Genomic DNA, 24,503 nt, shown 5'->3' on the forward strand with positions numbered 1-24,503 from the left:
AGGGACCACCCTCTTCTTCCGTCCATGGGCTCAGGCCCAGAAACAGGGAGAGAAGCTATGATGCTTGCTTGGAGGACCTGCGCCAAGCCACCCTGGATTTCTTCTGATAGCACAAACTGTGTGGCACCTCCTTGGCTCCCCATTTATTTTCTATTTAAATACTCTTTTTTTTTTTTTTTTTGAGATGGAGTTTCGCTCTTGTTACCCAGGCTGGAGTGTAGTGGGGCAATCTCGGCTCACTGCAACCTCCACCTCCCACGTCCAAGCCATTCTCCTGCTTCAGCCTCCCAAGTAGCTGGGATTACAGGTGCCCACCACCACATCCAGCTAATTCTTGTATTTTTAGTAGAAACAGGGTTTTACCATGTTGGCCAGGCTGGTCTCAGACTGCTAACCTCAGGTGATCCTCCCATCTCCACCTCCCAAAGTGCTGGGATTTCAGGCGTGAGCCACCACACCCAGCCTTAAATACTACATGTCTTTGAAAATGTACGTGTTTCTCTAAAACCTCTCTCTGCAGTTCAGGCCCTGAGCTACCCCTCCAAATGGGCCGCTAGTAACAAAAATGCCTGAGTGCTGCCACTTGGCATCTGTCGCTCCTGGTTGTGTAGTTGCTGTCAGCACGTCTAACTCCATGATGGGCTTCTGTCCGCCAGGGCAGACCTACTGAGAACCGTCACCAAGGAGCTTCTCGGAGATTCCTATGTCCACTCCCCAATACGTTCCCTATGGGCATTTATAGTTTTTCAGGGAACTTGTTCCTATCATCTAAGTGTTGTTAAGTTTGTTGGCATAAACCTTTTCATAATATTCCCTCTTTATCCCCTTAATTCCCTAGGATCTGTAGTGATAATCCTTCTTTTATTCCTGATCCTGGGAATTTATTTTTTGATCAGTGCAGGGAAGGGTTTATCAACATGGTTTATCTTTGCCAGACTCTTCCTTGCCCAACTTCAGGTCCTGAATTTCCCTTTGATCCAGCTTCCGGGGATCCATGTCCACATCTCCTCTTCCAGCTTCTGCTGGCCCTGCTGACTCAGCTCTCGGCTGTGCTGCTGAGTCATGTGCTTCCTCCCTTCCGAGGCCCAGCACTTTCATGGCTGGGATATGCTGAGCCCGGATCCTAGCTACTGGTCCAGGGCCTAGGAGCAAAAGACGGAGAGTTCCTAGGGGATGCTGTGCAATTGGAGGAAGATGAGATTCTCTCTCTATATTAGTCCATTCTCACGCTGCTAATAAAGACTGGGTAATTTATAAAGGAAAGAGGTTTAATGGACTCACAGTTCCTCATGACTGGGGAGGCCTCACAATCATGGTGAAAAGCTAAGGAGGAGCAAAACCACATCTTACATGGAGGCAGGCAAGAGAGTGTGTGTAGGGGGACTGCCCTTTATAAAACCATCAGATCTTATGAAACTTATTCGCTATCACAAGAACAGCATGGGAAAGACCCACCCTGTGATTAAGTTACCTCCCACCAGGTCCCACCAGTGACACGTGGGAATTATGGGAGCTACAATTCAAGATGAGATTTGTGTGGGGACACAGCCAAACCCTATCACTCTGTGCTTCCCAGGAGGCCTTGCAGCACTCACACTGCACCTCCAGGCTTTCATTGGCTGCCTCTGATACCTCTGTGACTCCCAGCAGAAGTCATCCAATTCCATGCCCCTTACCATGACTCCTGCCCCAGCACCTCTCACACACCTGAGATGTGGCACTTATGGTTCTCTTCCATGGTGCATTGCCTCAGTTCATCCTTGTGCAGTTTTAGCAATGCCCCCCTGCATATCAGGGCCATCAGCACCTCATCCACCACCAATGGTACATTTTCACTTCCAACTGGCCAGCAGGAGATCCAATTCCAAAATCCCAGTTTAGAGTCTGTGACCTACGACTGCCCCGCCCATGAATTGTTCAGTCAGATTCCCCAGGAAACAGACTCTGAGATGGAGATGAGTGTGCAGGGGTGTGTGGAGAACTCTTGGGAATAGCACCTTTAAAAAGGTAAGAGAAGCAGAACTGGGCCGAGAGAGAAGTTGACCTGCTACGGAGTCATCCCAAATCTGGGTGGGACGGGGCCTTGAATCCCTGTAGCAGTAGGTCAGTGAATGTGGGTGCCCCCGGGGAGAGGCCCTAACCCTGGCAAGGCAGCTCCTTCATTGGGGGACAATTCCTGGAGAAGGGGAGCCCTAGGACCCCGCAGGCTGGAGACGAGTGTCTCGCTTGGAGGATCTGGGTGGATCTCCTCCAAAGGCTGGAGCTCACATGCAGAGACTGCTAGATGTGTTTACTCATTTCTTTTCCATACTTATTCTTCTTGGAATAAACGTATCTCACGTAAAAACTAGTCCTCTCGCTGACTACTCGTGTGATCTTTTAAAATTGCCCCTTCAATTAAATGTGGATAATAACAGAATGCAAACCATAGTGTTTTTTGAGGGAGACAGAGATGATGTGTACGAAACCTTCTGCACAGTGCCAGTACCTCATAGGAAGAGTTCAACATAAGCTACTGTTATACACATTTAAAAGTGATGTATGGTCACTGTGCCCTCCTACACCCTTTTTAGAGCTGCAGTTAAACCTTAGAGTCTTGTCACTCAGAAATCCTGTTGGCCTCTTTCTGATCTTTTTTCCCTAACCCTGATGTCTTCACTGGAGTTTTCCTCTGAAATGACCGCAGCTGGGCCTCTGCAATCGGGCTACATGTTGAAAAGGAATTGGGGAGCAAAGATGGGGAGGGAGAGACAGGCAGAGCCAGGTCCCATCTGATTACCAGGTTCAGTGTTACCAGTGCAGAGCCGTGGACGGGTCTCAGGCACCTCCCTGTCGGTCTCCAGGGCTGCCCCTCCTGCCAGCTGCGTAAGGCACCTATTTCCTGCCATGCCCCGGGGAGCCACAGAGGGCCACTGTGGGAGTCAGAGCCAGGGCAGGAATGAGGACGCAAGGCAGCCACGGGTCCAGAGTCCACTTTTTCCCTTAAGTGTAATGGTTCTATTTCCTGCCATGCCCCAGGAAGCCACAGAGTGCCACTGCGGGGCTCAGAGCCAGGGCGGGAGTGAGGAGGCCAGGCAGCCACGGGTCCAGAGTCCGTTTTTTCCCTTAAGTGTAATGGTTCTGAGGACACCGTGTAGATCATTCAAAAAAGTCATTTTACACACTTACGAGAGGCTGTTTGCAACTGCTGACGATGCCCTTTGGGGCAAGTTGAATTCCTTCTCCTTCTCACTGTAGGAAGAGAACTGTAGCCTCATCACAGTATATTCCACAGAACCAATTTACTTTTATTGGTTTTATCACTAGGATATTAGCAAGAAGACTCCACTAGGAATTTCCTAATGGATGGTAAATCATTGTTTGGGGGGTTAGAGAGGTAATTGGGGCAGTTAGGTGTGAGCTATATTCAGAAACCGACAGGGGAGACAAGGAAACAGGGCTAACGATGCCCACCTCCAACGCCAGGAAAACACAACTGGAAAGAACCCCTGTTGTTTGAAGCAAAACACAACGTTTCTCTGTCAATTATCTGTAAAATAAGATACACCCAGATCTAACAACCCTCATTTGCAGTAGGCTCACAGCTCTGCCTGTCAAAATTGTTTGGATGTCCAAATTAACTGGAAGTTAATCCACCCCTCAAAGGCCTATAAGAATCAGATCACAACATGTCTACATAATAAGTTCTTTGTGCCAGGAAATAGGAATTAAATTGTTTTAAAGCAATAAAGTCAGGTAAGTAAAGGGAAAAAGGCTTCCTACTGAGAGACATTTGCTGAACAAAATTAAATATTATAAAACCATATTATTAAACTCTGTCAAAAAGGTATTAATCTTGTTACTTTGGCACAGTACTTTACGACTGTGGATCACTGTAAACTTAACCTTTTGTGTTATCTTGCAGCCAACATGAACAGAGGATTGGAAAGAGTGAAAGAGTAAATACATCAGGAGTAGATGTTTGCAGCGTGGTGAGTTTGACCAAAACCAAAGCCGAAGCAGTCTATTGGAGGGTAAAGTTTCTGCTTCAAGGCATTTGGAAACCACAGTAAGACAAGCACACACTCACACAAATGCATGCCCATTCCACTGCTTCTTTGCTGTTTGGTTTTTTCACCTGAAACCTGTTCAAAGTGTGTGACAAGAGAATAGCCCCTTTCCAGGCTGGAATGTGTGCCGTGTCTCCTTATATCTGATGGTCTATACTCCTTGGTGCTGGAGTGAGTCCACCTTCTACAAGGATCTTCTTTGCAAAAATCTCTCAGCACGGTCAAATGTCATCACAACTCATGGTTTTTTTTTTTGTTTGTTTGTTTGTTTTAAGTAAGTAAAAGCCAACGTTTTCCACTGACTTACTATGTGCCAGTCACACCACTAAGTGCTGTTCATCCTCACAGCAAGCCTACGAGATGTACACTGTCACTAGATCCATTTTATAGAGGAGGAAACTGAGTCCAGTGTTGGTCTGAGGTTTGGTCATGCTCCAAAGCCCACACTCGCCATCACAACACGGTGTGGCCTCGGCCAGTGCGGGGGACCGTGGCCTGTATCAGCAAACGCTCAGAGGTGAGGTTTGGTCATGCTCCAAAGGCCACACTCACCATCACGACACAGTGTGGCCTCGGCCAGTGCGGGGAACCATGGCCTGCATCAGCAAATGCTCAGAGGACAAGGAAACTTTCCTCCCAGTTGTTTCATACCAAGGCCCTTCATTTTCAGGTTCTCTCTCCATCTCTCTTCATTTCCTCTTTCTCCTGCTCCTTTCTTCCTATTTTCATTTTTTTACTAGCTTCTCTTTCTTTCTCTTCTAAATGGTTCTGTAGGCAACATGACCACCCCGAGCTAAAAATAAAATCCACCTACACTTTCCGATGATGGCCCCAAATCTAAGCATCTACCCATTTTCCCAGCCAGGGAAGGTGGCGTGATTTACAAGAAACCACGGAAACACTGGGATCACTGCATTGTAAAATAAAACGTGTTCTTCACATGATTTGTGCTCTGTTAAAATGGATAGCATATTCGCTTCCCGTGGCTGCTGTAACGAATTACAGCACACAAGTTGCTTATCCTACAGTTCTGGAGGCCGGAGGTCTAATATGTGCTGCAGGACTGGTTCCTGGGGGGTTCCGGGGCAGAAGTCTCCTTGCCCCTCCCAGCTTCTCAAGGCCACCTGCCTTCTCTGGCTTACGGCCTCCTCCTGGTATCACCGAGCTCTGCTTCCAGCTGTGCGCCAGTGATCTCTGACCAGTGCTCCCTGTGCTACAATCATTAACAACATTGGGCATGTCCTGTGCAAATTGATTTGAAGCAAGTCTACTCAGCTCTCAGTAGTTACGCCTGGACATCGGCACTGCACACCCACACCTTAGAAGGTGTTAACCTTGATAGGAGTTGAAACGTGAAGCATCTCCCCCCTCGGACTCAGGACATAGCTTAGGATACAGGACACCTTTGTAAAGAAGAAATAATAATAATAACAATACAAGTTTGCAAATGCCAAATGCCATCAGGGCTGTATGAGTTAAGTTACTTACGAGCTGTCTCTTGTAGAAACTTGACTCTGACCCAAGCCTACTGTGGTCCCAGGAATGGCCTGTCTCGCCAACAACTCCTGGAGGTTGAATTTCCAGTCTCTAAGTAGGAAGGTAGCAGAGAGTCGTGGGGTCACCATGCCACCCATGATGACATCTGTCTCGGCCCTAGTGGGAAAGAATTGTGTGATGAGGAAGTCCCTCAAGCTCCAGTGCCTGTGTTTCCCCATCTGTAGAATAAACGTATCAGTGAGAACCACTCTATCTCCATCCCTAGGATGCTCTCACTATAAAAAGTAGAAGCAGCTGTGATGGCTTGAGCCCCGCTACCTCTCTGCAGGTGTTCCTCCAGCAGTCCTGCCGCAGGAGCTCTGCACAAGCCGCAGGGCCACATGTGGGGCCGTCTCCACCTTCATCCCTCGGCCCAGGTGCAGTCCTTCTGTGTTGAAGCCTCTGGATTTCCAGCCCCCGGAACAGTGCCTACATCACAGTAAGGGCCCCAGCGCTGTGTTGACCGAACGCCGGAACAGAATAAAGTGACTGTGGAGGACACTGGGGGGTGCCTCAGGCATATGCCCTGAGAAAAGTCAGAACGGGAGGGACTCTTTCCCAGCACAAGTCACTGCCTTTATTCTGCCTTGAGTCTGCATTTTCTTCCTTGGCATGCCTGTGATTCACTCGTTCTCAGCCTCCCCGAAAGTGCCCATCAGGGCTCCCCTCTGCTTAATGAGATCCACATATGATTCGTTTGATTATATCTGTCAATGACTCAAGCTGGACTTACTATAAGGTGACTCATTAAACACAGGTGCCAATGCGATCTCCCAGTACCACAAGGAGCCAAGGGGAGCTGCCCCCAGGTGTCCTCAGTTCACCTGCTCCACATGGGTGGGCCTTGCCCAGGTCAGCACAAGTCCTGCGCCAGTTCAGGGGAGTGGGTATTCTTGGCTTATTCTTAAAGAGAGCAGGCTTTAGATTTCCTAATATAGAATTTAAGTCTGGATTTTAATGAGCATACGTCCTTTACTGGAGAAAACAGGACCCCACTGGAGACAAATAAATAAATGATTGCACTATGGCATTGTATGATCAGTGATGAGGAATTTATTCATCACTCATAGCTCAAGGAAACCATAGGCCATAGGAGAGATAAGGATGTTTATTTGCAGCCATCAAGAGAAGAAGATGGTACAAAGAGGAACTGTGAACAAAAGGCAAGGGGTTAATTTTAAATTAAGAAAATGTGAGTCTAGAAGACTAGGGAGAAAAGGGAGAAAGAAGCTGAAGAGAAGGAAGGAAGGGAAGAGGAGGGAGAGTGAGACAGAGGGGAAGGCAGACAGGCCCAGGGGGGAGAACACTCGGCAGAGGCAGGGCCTCCACATGCAGCCCCACTGAGAGTACCACCCCGATACCCCTGCCCCAGGGTGAAGGGCTGTGTCCCCAGTCATGGGAGTCCCTTCCCCGAGGTGAAGGGCTGTGTCCCCAGCCATGGGACTCCCTGTCCCGGGGTGAAGGGCTGAGTCCCCAGCCATGGGAGTCCCTACTCCTTGAGTCCTCACAGTCAACCCTGGGAATTCTCTCAGGTGAAGAACAAAACTGCCTCACTCAAGGCCACAGTTCCAGGAGCTGCCTACATCCTAGATCAGTCCATGTGGGGTCTTCGTACCACCCAGCCCTTGCTCCACAGCTCTGGACACCTCGGAAGGGCCCTCCAGCTTTAGTTTCCCTGGGGGCCCATGAGGCCACTCACCTTCTCCCTCTGCCTCACCTGCAGGTGTGGACCCTCTCCTAGCCACCAGGCTCCCTTCCAGAGCTGGTTCCTGGGGAGCCTTCCCTGTGGCATCTCCCTATGGCATCTCCCTGCAGCATCCCATTCAGATCCCTGTGTTTGAGCTGGGTTTCTCAAAGGGTGGTCTCCAAACTCACTGACAGCCCCACAACGGTGAAGAGTTCTGCGCCACCTAGACCTGTGGAGTCAGCTTCTTTGATGATGTGTCCTGAGTATCCATACTTTTAACAAGCTCTTCAGATAATTTGTTGCAGGCTAAATTGAAGAACCACTGTTTCAGAAAGTGCAGAGCCAAAAAGACCAGACGAAGAAATGTAATAGAACTTTAATTTCTATCTATGGCACCTATAAAAGATACTAGGTCCTTAATAAAATGTTGGCTCCTAATAACATCAAGTGAGTGCTCCTCCCATTTCAGGAAGGAGGTCCCTAAATCTTCACCTTGAGCCCTCGTTTGGTATGGACAAATTCAACACATTTCATTCTCAAGGCGCATCTGTGTCTCACTCCCGCTTCGCTGCAGTGAGCTATCAGGCAGCTGTCGCTCTCCTCGTCCTTCCTGCTACCTCTTGGGGGATAGCAGGGAATTGATGTCATTTGAGATTCCGTCTTAATCTATTTTGGCAGCATGAGGATGGCATGCTGAATCCTATAAAGAATGCCAAGTGACTTATCAAACTGAGTGATGTCATATGGCCAATAAATTGTCCCGGGCCACAGCAATGTGATTCCACCCAAGTCTCCACATCCGAGCTGTAGTTCAGGTGACTCCTGGCTGTGGGTGACACATCCCCAACCCTTTCCTTTTCTGCAGCTGATCCACATGAATCTGTAGTTGCTGCCCTAAGCTCTTCTCCAGGGGCCAGGGCTGCTGTTCCTGTACTTTACTCTCCTTTGCTGGGGAAAGAGGATCACAGAGAACTGTGGGTGCGTCCTTGGATCTTCTTCTCTGAAGCTGTGTATTAGAGCTTGCTTGTAGGTGAGTGAGTCGCCCCTGTTTCGATGACTCTTGTCCTTTGTACCTGAGTGTTGACAGCAGGTTCCATCGCCTTGCCCAGGAGTGCCACTCTCCAGGTCATTGCAGTGTCAAGGCAGCAGCACCCGCCCTGAGGACCATCTCTCTGGCCTGGGGGAAACCCTTGCTCTGCCTCAGATCACTGCAGCCCGCAAACATCTCGTTTTGATCCCACTTCAGGAATGTGCTGAATGGCCTCACGTACTCCGTGGCCTCATGTATTAATCTTCCTAAGGAGAAAGCATCCAAAGGTTTCCTTAAAGACAAGGTGGAGTGCAGCCACCGCTCTCCACACAGTTTGTTGGAGAAGAGCAGGGCAGTGGGGAGCGTGGCCATTTGGGTCAGGGGCAGCGCAGGGTTGGTGTCCTGCAGTTTCCCGGCTAGCTGAGCAAGGGGAGCAAGGGCTCAGATCTGACTCTTGATGGCCGAGTGGCTCTGTTCTGGCGCCAGCAACTGGCGCCATGGTGACATTTATCTGTGCAGGCCTATTTTGATATGCTGGTGAGCTGGGGAGTCAGAAATCAAAAATAGTGGGTTTTCCTTTAGCCAACCCCAAATTGTTACAAGGAGAATCAAAAACAAGACAGCAAGTCTCTGGGGACCAAGATGGACTCAGAAAGCTTTTGTCTTGTGGGAAGTTAGTCCAGAGTATTACACAGAAGGACTAGTAAAGCACAAAAGATTCACATGTGGTTCATTTACTAATTCTTCACAAGAAAAATAATGTGGGCCAGTGAATTGTACCACATAGCTTAGATCCAAATACTGTGTCTATTTGAAATATCCAGATAATTTAGGGAGAAGGTTTAGAATTATTTGGCTTTAATTAACTGGATCTAACTAGAGGATGTTAAGTAACCCTAAGAATTTCCCAAGAATATATGGGAACACTACGTCTATTTTTCCTTAAGTGCTACCTGGTTCTGAAACAAACAGTATTCTAAATCCTTTCCTATTGGTCTGTCTCTAAAAAATATTTGTTATGCATTTAAGGCCAAAGAGAAAAAGCAAACATGGACATATTAATTCACAGTGGGAATGTAGGACTTCTGACAGGCAAAAGATGAAAGGCTGCACTTTTTCCCCTCACCTTTTATCCTGAAGTTAACACCTTTAGGAAGCTGGCTTAAAGAGATGCTGAGATTTAAGAAATAAGCTGGAGGCCTGTTATTAGACAACTGGTTTTTACACGGATGTTGCATAGATCAGACCACGCCCTTTGGAGCATCCCAATGACCCCCTCTATTAGAGTCTGGAGGGGCCGGCTTCATTTGACCTGAGCTCTGAACTCCGCCCTGACTCTATGACTGAGAGTCGCAGTGCCGTGCTGGTGAGAGCTCTCTCGATGGGAGAAAGCCCCTGGTTTGTAGCACATGCTGATTCCTGTGGTGTAAACGTTCCTGAGTGTATTTCCCCACTGGGTGTCAGGAGCCAGTCCAAGGTGGCTCTGCATACCACTGCCTGCTGCAGGATGATGAAGACAGCTTGCCACTCAGGTCGTCCACAAACATTTGTTAATAATTCGTCCCATACCTCTACTCAGCAGACCCAGCCTCACCTCTGGTGAGACGAAGGGGAGTCTCTGGAATCCCCCAGGGAGCCTCACCTGGTCTCTGACCGTACTTTGGGCTCCGGATAGTGCAGGTCCACTGAGCACACATGAGATGCCACACCCCAGGTTCCCAGTGTGTCCCAAACAACAGGGATGCCTGCTTTTCCCAAGCTCAGATCCGGCAAGGCTTAAATCTTGTTGGAATCTTCAGCTGCAGATTCCAATAAGAACTTTTAGGGCCTTATCAACCAGAAAGTGGAAAGAGTGAGAGGGAGGCATTACCATCATGGGAGTAAAAACTCACTGGGTCAAAATGCTAATGAATTTATGGAATGTCGGCTCCGCTCCAGGAGAGAGACGGCCATAAGGTTCTCCATCATCTCATTGACTCCAAAACAAAATCCACTGGCTGGCAGATCACTGCAATAGGCATTTTGTGACAGGTAGCTTCTAATTGTCTAAAATGTCACTTAAAACAGTCGAAGTACATACAAGTAAAACAGCATTTGTGGCTACCATAGATGTCTGAGCCACATCTGCCAGGCCCACATCTGCGAGGAGGTGACCGGGGGAGTTCCCACACCTGCAGGGGCTGCAGGCTCCAGCCCAGTCCTCTCCTTACTGACCCTCAGCACGCTCCCGCGAATGAGATGGTGCTATGAGCAAGGGAAAAATGTATGGCCATTCGTTAGTCATCAGCAACTTAGCTCCAAACAGCAAGTCAGGTTCCAGCCTGAGGAAGGGGTTTCTAGAGGATGGAAGCCCAGGATCTGGCTTTTGATGGGAAGGGTCACTTTGGCAGGGCTAACAAAAAAAGAAAAGACAAACATCAAAAATGAGAAGAAACAAGAGGTAGATGTCATCTTAAATTGAAAAAAACAGGAATTCTTGTTTGTCCTTCATGGGCACAGTGCTTTGTACAGAAGAAAATTTAGAGGGATATATTCTGATCGTGTTCTACAGAAATCTGAGGCAGTCCCCCAACCCCCATAGGCTCTTCTGCACCTGGCACAGCCCTGACCAACTCCAACCACAGTCAGGTGCTTATGACACAAGATTATCCCCCTTGACAGACCCCTCCCATCTAGAATGTTCTGCCATCTTCTGAGTTTCGGTGTCATCGGATCTCTGAGGTCTGTGGAACCCAGGACCTTCTAAGATGAAAGTGGTGCTGTGGCTGGCGTGGCCCTGTTGGTCCTGCCTGCAGGGTGGGTTGCCTTTAAAGAAGAGTCAGGTGTCCCCAAGGCCCAGGATTCCTCCTGAGTCTGCTTTCCCCACCCCCAGCCCCATAGAATTTACTTAATTAATGTTTTTCATGGGACTGTCTCAGCGTTCCCATATATTTACTGAACTATTTGCCGCTGCAAAGGAAAATGATTGTTTTTATTTATTTGAACTTCTGAATATCTCCCATTGTCTGTTTTACTATTCAGAATTCCAGCACTTTAAGAGTCTTAGGAGAGGTGAGTTGGAAATCTTTGTATATTCATAATTCTATGAAATAATTGTTTACCGGGATTATTTCAGTCTGTAATCGTGTCTTTGTTTTCCCCTGTGAAACATACCATGCTCAAATACCTTTGTTCAATTCTCAGGAAGGGAAGAGCATGACATCAGTTCTCCCCGAAAGATCAAAGGGAGATTCCGATGCAGGTCTCCAGGCCGCTCGGTAAAGCGTCGCCTAACTTGCTCTCCGTTGATCCCCAGGATGTAAAGCTCTACTTGGCGTCTTGGACAGCGAGATTGGCTGTGGGAAGCTTCCCTTCCGCTGTCTGGTGCTTAGAGGCCAGGCACATAGAGACGTCTCTCTGAGATCTTGACCTTCGTGGGTTTGGAAGAACAGGCAGGAAGATGCCCCGAAGGGAGCACTTGGAGAGAGAGAAGCAGGACCCCGGGAGGCATCAATGTCCTCGCCGTGGCACCATCATGTCTTCGCTCCATGGAGAAGAGATGAAAATGGGAGCCTCTTTGCTGCAAAACTGATGAGGCCAAGCTCCCAAAGGGAGAAGCAAAACATAGGCAAGGAGCGGCATCTCTCACCCCGGTAGGATGCCCGCCCTGTTGCAGGGTCTGGGTTTGCTCACCATATGTCTGCTCTGCTGGAGACTGCTGAGAAATCCTCCCTGCCTCAGTCAAGGCCTGGGCCCATCGAGCCATCTTGCCCATGGACACACAAGGCAATTTCCAGAGGCCTGCAGAGCCCACTGCTCTCACTCCTAGGAAGGGGGAGGCCGGGAAGGCTGGGCTGTGCAGGAGACACCTGTCCCCCAAGGAGGGAGGGGCTTCAGGAGCAGACCCGGGTCTTTTCTGTGGAAATCCTTATACCTTATGTAAAGGTCCCATTGAATCAAAGGCTCCTGAATCCACTGCTGACCTGCAGTCACATAGTCAAATTCATTTCAGCCCTTACTGCATCCTGTAAGCTTTCCTGACTCAAGCCCACATTCATCTCCTATCCATCTCAAAACAATGGGATTTTGTGAATGGAACCCATAGTGATGTTTTCAAACACTCCATCTATAGAGATCTGTGTACCTGAAGAAGCAGCAGAACTACAGGGAGCCTGATAGGGCAAGATAACTCCAAAGTTAGTTAAGAGTGAAATCAGGGCTACCAAAGTTTAAGTCAGCCCGAGACAGACTGACCATGCCCAACCTGTATATGATGACCTTGTATATCTGAGCACAGGGCCGCTCACCATCACCCCTCCCTCTCAGTGCCTGAGCCCTCCATCACCTGAGCACCATCCTTTAGCCATTACTGCACCCCCAGACCCCAGTCTGCCTTCAGTCTGGCATTAAACAAAGAGCACTACATCTTTTCCCGATGGCCAACCACACAGATCCACCCTGGCACATGCACACCTGAAAGGTAAGGCCCCTGAGTCAATGCTGAATAAGCTCTTATTTCCCTAATGCAATTTGACCTCAGAAGTCCTTTTCACCAATGCAGCTTAATGTTTTTGTAAATAGTTCCCAGTCCATGTAGAATTCAACCCTGAGTGGTTCTCCTGTTAGAACGTGTCATGTATGTTCACTGCCTAGCCTGTCAGTTCTCATTACCCTCTCTGCTCGCCATTCGTCTCTCCCTGCATTTCTAAGCAGAGTCTGCTGTCCTGTCAGGAAGATCCCCTAATAGCCTCTGCCTTGGTTCCCAAGCCCTTTCTTTTCTTTTCTTTTTCTTTCTTTTCTTTTTTTTTTTTTTTTTGAGATGGAGTTTTGCTCTTGTTGCCCAGGCTGGAGTGCAATGGCATGATCTCAGCTCACCACAACCTCCGCCTCCCAGGTTCAAGTGATTCTCCTGCCTCAGCCTCCCGAGTAGCTGGGATTACAGGCATGTGCCACCACGCCTGGCTAATTTTGTATTTTTAGTAGAGACAGGGTTTCCCCATGTTGGTCAGGCTGGTCTCGAATTCCCGACCTCAGGTGATCTGCCCCCGACGGCCTCCCAAAATGCTGGAATTATAGGCGTGAGCCTCTGCACCCGGCCTTCCCAGCCCTTTCTCCTATGGGGATCCCTGGTTTCATATTTTCCTACTCTGTCGATTCCAGCAGACCTAGAACGTGTTTCAAATTGCTTCAAAGTTTCAGAATACTACACAAATTAAAACTAACAAAAAGCCACAGACATCCTAGAAGGAATAAGGAGACGGTGGAAAAGTAGTTTCCTGGGCCCTGAGAAAGGGATCAAATTACTTATGGGAATCAAAGCAAGTAGGCAGCCAGTTTGGTTAAGGTTCTAGCTCAAAGGACAATGAAGCTCCTCTTAAACAGATTTCCAAAGGTCGTTAATGACAGCTTCTTTCTACCACATGGAACCTGAAAACGGCACGTGCCTTCTGGCCTGGTCCTCTGTGGTACTGGCCCACTCAGTTCTGTCTGAGCAGAGAGAAGAGTTATCTGGGAGGACATTGGCGGATCAGACCATTCCAGCTGTTCAGTCCCAATAATTCAGTTCCAAATTTACTTTTTTCCTTAACAAAAGAGTCTTCATTACTCCAGTGCTCCATTTTAATGTGCCTTATATAGAGTATTGATTTTTTCTTTTTTACTCTGCATCTTATTTATTTATTTTGAGACACAGGCTGGCTCTGTGGCCCAGGCTGGAGTGCAGTGGTGTGATCTCAGCTCACTTTAACCTCCGCCTCCTGGGTTCAAGCAATTCTCCTGCCTCAGCCTCCCGAGTAATTGGTATTACAGGTGCCTGCCACCACGCCCAGCTAATTTGTTTGTAGTTTTAGTAGAGACGGGGTTTTGTCTCTGTGGCCAGGCTGGTTTCGAACTCCCGACCTCGAGTGATCTGCCTAACTCGGCCTCCCAAAGTGCTAAGATTACAGACGTGAGCCACTGCTCCCAGCCTGCATTTACTTCCTAAGTGCAAGGCAATTGTTTGAATGCAGGCATGTGCTGACAGTGTAAAGATGGTCATCGTCATGGCCATAGACGTCTGTGATTTCTGTGATGAGCGGCAGGACAACATTCAGGAGCAGGGCTCTTTTGTGAGAAGTCCCCTACACTGTTTGAGGAAAGATGAAACGTACTTTCTCCACTCACCTCTTCAGACATACACCTCACTCACTGCCCCTACATTGTCTAATCACAATGCAGCGTGGATCTCGGTTTAACATCATAACAACAGCAAAAACAGCAACACAGACAGAGCTGAGAAGGCCCAGCCAGAGTCAGACAGAGGCAAAACAGTGGCAGCCTGTGAAATTCAGCTTCAGCCCCCCTCTAAATTCTTCTCCTGCCAGATCAATGGTATTTGAAATTTCTTTAGCTAGAAACAGTTACTTTTGTTTTGTTTTGTTTTGTTTTCTGTAATTGAAGAAGGCTTTAAAGAGGAAACGCACTGAGCGAGACAGAACATATTGGTAACCATTTTCTTCTCCAAGTGGTGAGAAGCTGGCATCAAATTCCTCCTTTCCTGAAGGTTACCATTAAAGGGAAGAGAAGGTCACTAAACAGAGGGGCTGCCACCCCAGTGAAAGACTCCCCAGTGTTTTGGTTTTACTCCCCTCTAGCCTTGTTTTGGTCACAAGTCATGTTGGTGGAAGAGGCGATGGTTGTCTCATGGCTAAGTACTGAAAAAACTTCCAGGATTGTGCCCTCGGCCCTGGAATTATGAGCTCTCGTTTCCAGACGGCTTGGTGTTCCACAGAGAGATTATCTTCCAGGGTGTGTGACTCTTCCTCCCCACTGAATTGGGACCTCGGTCTGCCACTAGATGATGCATGTGGTGCAAGGTTAACAAGGGTGATTTCATTCCTGACCAAACAAAGCGACATACAATTTCTGAATCAAAATCGATGGGAAGTATATGGTGAAATATGGCGACTCTTGCAGGTCTCTCCTTAGAGTATCGTGTTTAGTGATCACAGCAGTGGAAAAGCACCACAGCCCTCTCGAGGAAGAACGGCCAAGACCCAGCCCCTGTAGGAATAAATGCTGCATCCCCCGCCAAGCAAAATGGCCCGGTCCACAGAAGAAGGAAAGAGACAGAGCCAAGGACAAGGACGAATGCACTTGATACTGGCTGTAGCCTAAGCCAGCTGTCATCACTAGGCTTCCTGATTTTGCTTTACCTTCCTTGCTGTTTCATATAATTTAAAAAGTACTTCTTTTCTTCTTTCTGCTTACCATTTAAAAATATATTGTATATTGGGCTGCATGCAGTGGCTCACACCTGTAATCCCAGCACGTTGGGAGGCCAAGGCAGGGAGATCACCCGAAGTCGGGAGTTCAAGACCAGCCTGACCAATATGGTGAAACCTCGTCTCTACCAAAAATACAAAAATTAGCTGGGCGTGGTGTGCACGCCTGTAATCCCAGCTACTCGGGAGGCTGAGGCAAGAGAATTGCTTGAACCTAGGAGACGGAGGCTGCAGTGAACAAAGATGGTGCCACTGCACTCTAGCTTGGGTGACAGAGCAAGACTCTGTCTCAAAAATATATATATATATATATATATACATAATTTTATATAAATATATATATACGTCATGTGTGTGTGTGTATATATGTATACATATATATGTGTGTGTGTGTATATATATATAATGCATTGATGTTGGCAAAACGTGCCATGTATTCCATATTCCATAGGCAGGATCCTGCTAGGATCATGATGGGATGCCCATCAGCCGAGATCGTCCACCTGGAGAGCTGTGACTCCACGGCACCAACTATGGGTGAGAGGGTTGTATCTAACCTTGGGTTTTCCTCCCATGGGCCAGAAAGTGAGCACATTTGCAGCTGTAGCAGCAGAACTCCATTACGTTCGGGGTGGAAGTGGCGGTGACATGGACATCAACACGAAGAAGAGAGTGCGGTATGTGCTAGGTGGCCAAGCCGTGGACCATACCATGGCTGTGTCTTTAGTCTTCCTAGCAACCCCTCCCGACCCTATTCAGGTAGCAAGTCCTATCTCTTGGCCACAGGGCAGGCATGTGAAACTCACTGGGTTGATCATAGCATCTTACCTCCCCAATCAGGTGGCAGGCCCACTGGGTGAGCACCAGAGGAAATGAAGCAGTGGAATTCTCTCATGGGACTTGTACATTGAGTGCAAATAAACAGAAGACAGTCAGTGCCAACACATCTGATGGTGACACCTAATGGGAAGTCCACAGGATCCCCCTGCAGAGATTCCTAGAGCTGCCCTAATCCCTCCCTTTCCCGAGCATTGGTTTTTCTGATTTTCTCAATTTTTTAATAAGTTAGAATTCATTCCTGTGGCTTGCAGAACAGAACCTAAACTAACACTGGGTACCACCCTCTGGAAGAGAAGCAATGGCCTTAAGATTCTTCAGAAAGAGAGAGATTTCCTGCGGAATGGATCTTTAACCCCTGATCTAGGTTGGCAAATATGGATAGTTTATGGTGACCTTAATTCTTGATTGTGGCAGGAAGCACCAGTAAGGTATGTCACTCAGGAAGACCTGACCGGGTTCTGGTGGAGAAGCATTTTTATCCAGCTACACGCCAAGGCTGCTGAAGCTCTTCTTTTTGGTTGACCATAAAAAGAGCCCCAGTGGGATCAACATCTTCCCAGGTCCCAAAAATATAAACAGGGGACTCCCAGACTTCAAATCCACCCTTTCAGACACGGGTGTTTTCACGTCTCCGCATCAGTGGCAAAGGGAAGGGGCCCAGAACTGGAAGTTAGCAGACAGGATTATCTCCAACTTGGCCCATTGTTTGGTGAGAATTGCTCCTGGGAAACTTCTCTTCCTTATCTTTGGAGAAAGGCCAAGGTCGGAGGCGAAAACAAAGTCTGATGCAGATTGCTATCTCCGTTTTCTTGGAACCAACCCTCTCGTTTTCCAAGGCTGGAAAAGAGGAAGAGAATATGGCTGGAGGAAAGAGACAGAAAAGAGAAGGCAAGCTCAGCCCCCTCGCCAGCCTGGCTGTGCCGAGTTTCTGGAGCATCACAGGACTCTGCTAGTGCTTGTGGGTTTCCGATCCTCTTGCCTCTGTTTTGGGGAAATTTTCTGTACTTTTAGCCAGACTCCAGGCCTGGTTTGGGAGCACCCAGGATCCAAGATCGGGAGTCCCAATCCCTGTGCCTCTCTCCTCCGCCTCAGGTCATTGCTCTTCCCCAGCCGCAGGCTATGCAGCGAATGAGCCTCTTAGATCCACCCATCAGCTCTTTTCAGGTTCCTTTTATGCTCTCCCTATTTGTGCTTCCAGGACTAAATTCTTGACCACGGCCACTTCTTACCTAGACACTTCCTACCCTATTGAGCGCTCTGATCTAAATGATCCTACGGTTCCCAGGGTCCCGGATCCACCCCAGACCTGACATCAGTATCTGAAGGAGACGTTTTCCTGCAGAAAAGCTTTTAAAGAGTGGAGACACTGTAAATATTGCGGAATAAATGAAAGATTGAATGAATGAATTGTAGACCACATTGGATACATTAAAAATTTGTGTTTTTTTATTTTAATGTTTAAAAAATTCATCCCTATCACATGTCAGACTACACATGCAGTATGAGATAGCTGAAAAAAATACAATTTCTCAGATAAAAGTTTTGGTTTAGTTAACGATAGAGTGAGGGTTGGAGAACAATGCCGGAGAGACAGTAGGTGCTTGGTAAATATTATCATATTTGCAAGTGAAAAAGCCTCAGACACAGGCAGAAAAGATAATGGGGGAGGTTCATGTAGACCTGGTGGATCTGTGATATTGGGGGCATCCATGGGGCTCAGGAAGGGCGTTTATTTCCCACAGCATTCACAATGGAGAAGTGGGGGCTGAGGGAAAATGGCCTGCTTCACAGCCACTGACAAGCTTCCATCTGATGGTGATGGATATTGATTTTTTCCTCCTCTTCTTGGCCTGTAATGTCCTAAATCACTTCCTTTGTGCGATTGCCCAAACTCCTACCCCAGCTCCCACAGTGAGGGACCTGAAGGTTAGGGCTCCAAGGGGTGGGGCGTCCACATTAGGAGCGGCAGCAAGAATCCAGCCGAGGCGAGCAGATGGCGCTGAGACAGAACCCCCATCCTGGGCAGCTTTCTCCATAATGGAATCCACATTAAAAATGATATTATCTTCACTTTTAAAGGCCCTAATGGATGATATTTATGTCTGTGAAATATGTCCCTGACTGAGCCCTACACAGTAGAGGAAGAACAAGCCACTGGGAGAAGGCTGCTTCCGAGTGAAGGAAACAGTGATGGATAAATTTCTTTTCCAACCAGCCAATCAGTAAAATAGGTTTTAATACATGACAAAAAGTATAGTTTGTCCATTTTCCCCACAGAGATGGCGAGTAGTCGAGCTTTAATGTGACTTGACAGCCTTGTGATCCTTTCTGCCATCCTTGTTCTTAGCAAAGTGCTCTAAAAACGCACCTATAATTTATTTATGGGACCTGTCAGTTAACTCATGAATAACCAGAATGTTCCAGAGGGCATTGAGACTCGACACTTCTTCCTTTCTCTGGGAAACACTGCCGTCTGGATCCCAGGGAAGTTAAGTGACGACTTACCGTACTCTTTGTGCCGGAGAGAGAGATGGGAGAAGACGTGGCCAAATTACCCGCACTCACTAGAGCATCTCAGGAATTAGGGTTAGGTTGAATAAATTAGGGAAATTTATTTAAAGTCCCCGAAGCTCCAGATTCTTTTCATTAATGACCAAATATTTACAAAGAAGAAAAATTTTCAACTGGAGACTGAATTTATAGCATTCGGCATCAGAAAATCTCTAATATCCAAAAGGCAAGCCAAAAAAAAAAATCACACTCTCAGAAATTTGAACGTTGGACTCCACAGTTGAATTCTTGGTAACATGGGTCTGAACCAAGCACAACACAATAACTTCACTGAATGTAGTATTTTACCCACTGTGATCAAGAAATCTTAACAGAACCACAAACTATTTTTATTTTCAAGTATCGAAAGAAAATGTTAGATACTGCTTTATTTTGGCATAGGTCTCTCTATATTCACCAAAGAAAGAAGACAAGGAGCTGTTCTTCAATGGTTCTGGCTATTGTCAATAACCAAACTAGATCATTACAGGTGGATGAAGGTTACTGTCAACCTGCACCACCCAGAGCCCCCAGGCACCTCCCCTGGCCACCCCATTAGTTGGGAGCAGATCAGGGCTCAAGGTTTACGGTGTGGGCTGGACACCTGCGTGCTGTTTTCACAGTTAGGGATCTAATATTGCACATTTGCTCAAACTTCAGGCCTGTTGCTTTACACACGATATGCATACGCACAACAGTGGATATCCTGAGTAATCCTTCAATGTTTAGAATGTTTGCATTGTAATTCCCAGCTAAGACAATGGTGATCACAGACACAATACATAAAGGCAGTGAAGCTAAGGTGTACATCATATGCACCCTTTATTCATAGATGCCAAAACATTTTATTGATTCTCTGCCAAAAAGAACCTTCAATATTCCAGGAAAAAAATTCCTAACAGGTGACGTAGAAGATATGGCATTTAATTGAACAACAAAAAATAAGGTACAGAAAGATTCAGACTTTTACTACTTTTACTATGAATCTTTGAATTTTAGTATGAATCTGTACCACTCCAAAACAGCTCATTGGTTCACTCTAGATGTACACACTAGCCCTAAGTGTATTGAAAATTATAGTTACAAATCATTAATAGAGCAGCATTTGCTAATCTTCACACAATGATCGATTTCAGCCTTGGTGGAATTAGGCTTCTGCCACAGTGTGAATGGTAGGCAGTTTTAGGAAGCCCAGCCCCGCCTGGCCAAGGTACCCTGAAGGTGCTGATGACAATGGTGATGACAGCCAGGGGCTGTAGGGTTACCTGTGCCACCTGCTTCAATCCTTACAACAACCCAAGTGAGGCACTGTCAGGACCCTCATTTACAAATGAGGAAATGGACGCTGAGAGAGGCCGCTGACTTGTCCGAGCCCAGCCCTCAGTTTGTAAGTGATGGACAAAGGATGTGACGCCGGGAAGTTTGTAAGTGAACCTGCCTTTGACCCCAGGAAGTTTGCTTCTGAACCTGCTCTCTTCTTTCTATGAACCTGCTCTCCTAACAGCTAGATTGTGGTCTCTGATCCCCAATTAGCAGTGGCTGTAACTGATGGTTGAGAGAGAAAATTCACACACAAATAGGACGAAGATTTTCATGGGAGTAGGGCAGGGGCCCATTATAAAGAAAAGATGCCACACTGACGACAGAATTTTTAGCAAGTATTATCATGAGACTGCACAGGTGAGACAACTGAGTTACAAGCCTCCATCAGAAGTGATCAATCAGCGTACACGCTGAAAATGCTTAAACGACACCTGCAAACCCTGAGCATATTGCAGAGCCTGCAGTGACTCTTAGGCTGCAGTAACCTAATTCATGATGCTTACTCCCATCTTCAAAAACTCTTCTCTAGCTCCTGACTTTCTATAGCAAGAAGTCTCCCCAGTCAGATGTCAAGGCCTCTCCACAGCCAGGTCACCTGATTTTCCAACTTGATTTCTTTTTCCAGAAGCGCTTTGGCAAATCTGCTAGACACTTTCAATCCCTGTGGCAACATTCACATTGCTCTCTCCCGTTCATTCTGCCAGTCTGCATTCTGTTTTTCTATCAATGCCTGCCTTAAGAATTAATGACATGTGCAAAACATGATGGAACATTTACAGCCCCTTATGGGGTGGATTCTATTGTTATCTGCCAGAGGATAATCTGCCAAAACCATGAGAAAAGACCTAGGATTCAAACCCTGGTCGACACAGGCCCAGAGCCAGTGTTTATCTACTGCCACACAAATCCCAGAGCCCACGTCTCCCATGAGGGGTTCTGAGACCTCCTGGCTTTGGTTTGCTTCTTTCTCTAAACTCATAGCCTTGAGGAAAAGCCAAACTGTGCATCTCTCTTCTCCGTGTTTCTGTGTCTCTGGGTTAGGAGCTCCATGACAGGAATTGTCAGGTGTCCCCCATAGAGCACCTGGGAGACACCTGCTGACTCAGGAGGTAGGCATAGGCCATGCATATGAGGTCTTGCCAAGCACAGACTTCAGTTTATGAATTCACTCTTCCTTTCTTCCTTCCTTCCTTTTTTTTTTTTTTTTTCATGGAGTCTCACGTTGTCGACCAGGCTGGAGTGCAGTGGCGCAATCTTGGCTCATCGCAACCTCCGCCTCCCAGGCTTAAGAGGCTTAAGTGATTCTCCTGCCTCGGCCTCCGGAGTAGCTGGGATTACAGGTGAGAACCACCATGCCTGGCTAAGTTTTGTATTTTTAGTAGAGATGGGGTTTCTCCAGGTCGGCCAGGCTGACCTTGAACTCCTGACCTCAAATGATCCACCTACTTCGGCCTCCCAAAGTGCTGAGATTACAGGTGTGAGCCATCTGGCCCGGCCACAAGTTAACTTTTTCATAGTGAAAAAATAATTTGCAACTTCCGAAGATTTACTCTGAAGGCAAGTATCGTAATTTCCAGTTTTCTGCCTAACACACCGAGGCTGGGCTGCCTCTGAAGCCCAGCTTTGTGGTGTCAAGGCCTTGGATAACAGGCAGAACTCTAGAGGGACTGGCCCGAGGGCCGAGTGCAATGATGCTGGGACTGATGTGCATTTCTGTGGGTGAGAGGGGAGGTCCTGGGCCTGGGTTGGAGGGATGTACCCCACTTCTCCCTGCTGCAGGGCTTGGATTGTGCCACAGGGCCGGAAGCTGAGTCTACGAGGACTCGGTAGAGACCTTAAGCGAGGACCTCGTTCCAGCTGCTGGGTGCTGCTCGTGGGCCTGCAGGAGGGGTGGGAAATGTTGGCTCTGAAATGGCCTGTGAAATCTAGATGCCTGATCTGCAGCTTAGATCACCAGCACAGAGACTGTCCTCCTTGCAGAGCAGCCAAAGTATTGTGTCTGGGAAGTAAAAGAGATTCTCGGATTAAAATTCAAGTGAAACTACTCTCGAGAATGACTTACTTAGCCCTGTTGGGAGCTGGGGGTGGAGGGAGGCAGAATTAGGAAAAGGATCAGGAAATAGAAAACCTGAAATCTGTGCTTAATTGGAACAAATGTGTTGTGTGACCTTAGACAAGTCATTTAATCTTTCTGTCTCATGTCCTTATCTGCAAATGATTATAATAAATAACCACTTTGTCCCTTTCATAGAGATGTGAGGATGTCCAATGACCTGATAGCCGTGTAAGTGCCTTAAAAAATAAAGATCTGTGGAAACGTGCGGTGGGATTGGCATGGTCCTTGCCATCGCTGGTGTTTGTTCACCCATTTCCTTCAGGAGCATGTCTTCAGTATTGACCAGAGGTCCAGAATTCGGAGTCCTTGCTGACACAAATTCAGCCAGAGTATTCATTTTAGATACTGTGTATGGGAAGGATATGCATGCTACTTCAGATACTATGTATGCTTCAGGGATGGCTCCCCTGTTTGGGCAATGCCTCCTTAAATTTGAGATGTAGGGCTGGGCACTGTGGCTCACACCTGCAATCCCAGCACTTTGTAAGGCCAAGGCAGCAGGGGATCACTCGAGGCCAGGAGTTCGAGACCACCCTGGCCAACATGGTGAAACCGTGCCTCTACTAAAAATACAAAAATTAGCTGGGTATGGTGGCACACGCCTGTAATCCCAACTACTTGGGATCTGGGGCAGGAGAATCACTTGAATTCGGGAGGCGGAGGTTGCAGCGAGCCAAGATTGTGCCACTGCACTCCAGCTTGGGTGACAGAGTGAGACTCTATCTCAAAACAAACAAAAAATCTTAAGATTTAGAGAGGTCCCAGTGGTGTGTGAGGCTGACTGGAGAGAGCTGAGTGTGAAATGCGCAAGAATTTGGCCAGTTTAAGTGATACTGATCCTGGCAGGAGTATTTACAGTGTGGAAACCAGCAAACGCTACAGATGAAGGCCCCACCCTCCTGCCCTCAGCCACCCCAGCCCCTGGAGCTCTGTGAGAAATACGCCCCCTGGCATGCTTCTAAGGGCAGAGGAGGAATGCCTAGTGGCCGACCACCTGGGACCAGACACATGCTTCCTGGACAGATGGTCCTCGTTTCCCAGTTCCTTTTCTTGGAATTGCTAGGATAGTTGGGGCCTGAGGTCTAGGAAGGCCCTTCTGAGAGGTGAGACATCAGGGTCTGACACACAGCCCCTCTAGATCTTTCATCTCTCTCTCTCTTTTTAAAATGGGGAATTCTTGTTGACGTGTAACCTTGTATTTCAGTTCTCTCCTATTTTGTTTTATTCCTAGGGGCATGGAGTCACCAGGTTCTAGTCCCAGTTAGAAAGCCCTCTGTGTTAAAATCCCCCCTTGGCTTTTCTCTCCCAGCTCGGTGGATCACTCATTCCAGAAATGTTTGTTGATAACCTGCAATGTAACTCAGCATTGTATGCGAAGCCCCACAGAAGTGTCAGAGATGAAGAAACATTTTCATCGTACAGAAGCTCAGGACTCGTTGAATAGCTGAAACAGACACACGAAGCGCTTTCCCCAAAGTGCAGTTGTGCTGGTGGCTTTTCTCTGTGGCTTTCCAGGGTTCCCCTGAGTGCCCACTGCAGTGACAGTTACGGACCCACCTTAGTCAATACGACCCCAAGAGCTGGGTGTGGCAGAGAATGCTCCGGAGTCAGAGACAGAAGACCTGGGTTGGAACCCAAGTTCCACCACGAGCTGCATAAATATGAACAGGCCACAGGATCCTCTCACCGCGACGTCCTCAAATGCAACATGCAGTCCAGTTCACAGCCTCGCACCCCGAAGCCCAACATCGACACCCTAAGCACTGAACATTCTCGCTCATTCGGTGAATCCTGTTCTGAACTGACACGAACTATTTTTAGTCTTTATTTATTCCACTTCATGTGAATATTCAGGTTTCTTTGCAGAAGAATTCATGTGCTTGATTCAGGGGCACTCCAGATTCTCTGGGTTTGTTGCATAATCCTCACTGTGTGCACTTTATCACCTTTCTAAAATCGCAGCAACTCTGAATTCTGAAACACTTCTGGTCCCAAGGGTTTCAAATGTAGAAGGAAGAGTGAACCCCACTGGAGGGAGCTTTTGTCTTCCATCAGCAGAACAGGTTTCCTTCACCCGAGGCCCTGTCTGTCTCTGAGTCTCCAGTGCCTGCCCTGCCTGCAGTGAAATAAA

The 24,503-nt window shown here is 47.6% G+C and overlaps 2 long non-coding RNA genes across 2 annotated transcripts; one reads left to right on the forward strand and one right to left on the reverse strand.

Moving 5' to 3' along the window:
• Positions 1-842: 842 nt before the first annotated feature.
• On the reverse strand, positions 843-1,847 carry LOC134736970 (uncharacterized). Its single transcript, XR_010121477.1, has 2 exons — positions 1,677-1,847; positions 843-1,142 (listed from the first exon to the last, which is right to left on the reverse strand). It is a non-coding gene; the product is annotated as an uncharacterized lncRNA (long non-coding RNA).
• Positions 1,848-1,943: 96 nt separating this feature from the next.
• Positions 1,944-6,749, forward strand: LOC134736971 (uncharacterized). Its single transcript, XR_010121478.1, has 3 exons — positions 1,944-2,007; positions 3,905-4,048; positions 6,656-6,749. It is a non-coding gene; the product is annotated as an uncharacterized lncRNA (long non-coding RNA).
• Positions 6,750-24,503: the final 17,754 nt, after the last annotated feature.

The sequence above is a fragment of the Symphalangus syndactylus genome, chromosome 6, assembly GCF_028878055.3.
Source record: "Symphalangus syndactylus isolate Jambi chromosome 6, NHGRI_mSymSyn1-v2.1_pri, whole genome shotgun sequence".
Lineage (NCBI taxonomy): Eukaryota > Metazoa > Chordata > Mammalia > Primates > Hylobatidae > Symphalangus > Symphalangus syndactylus.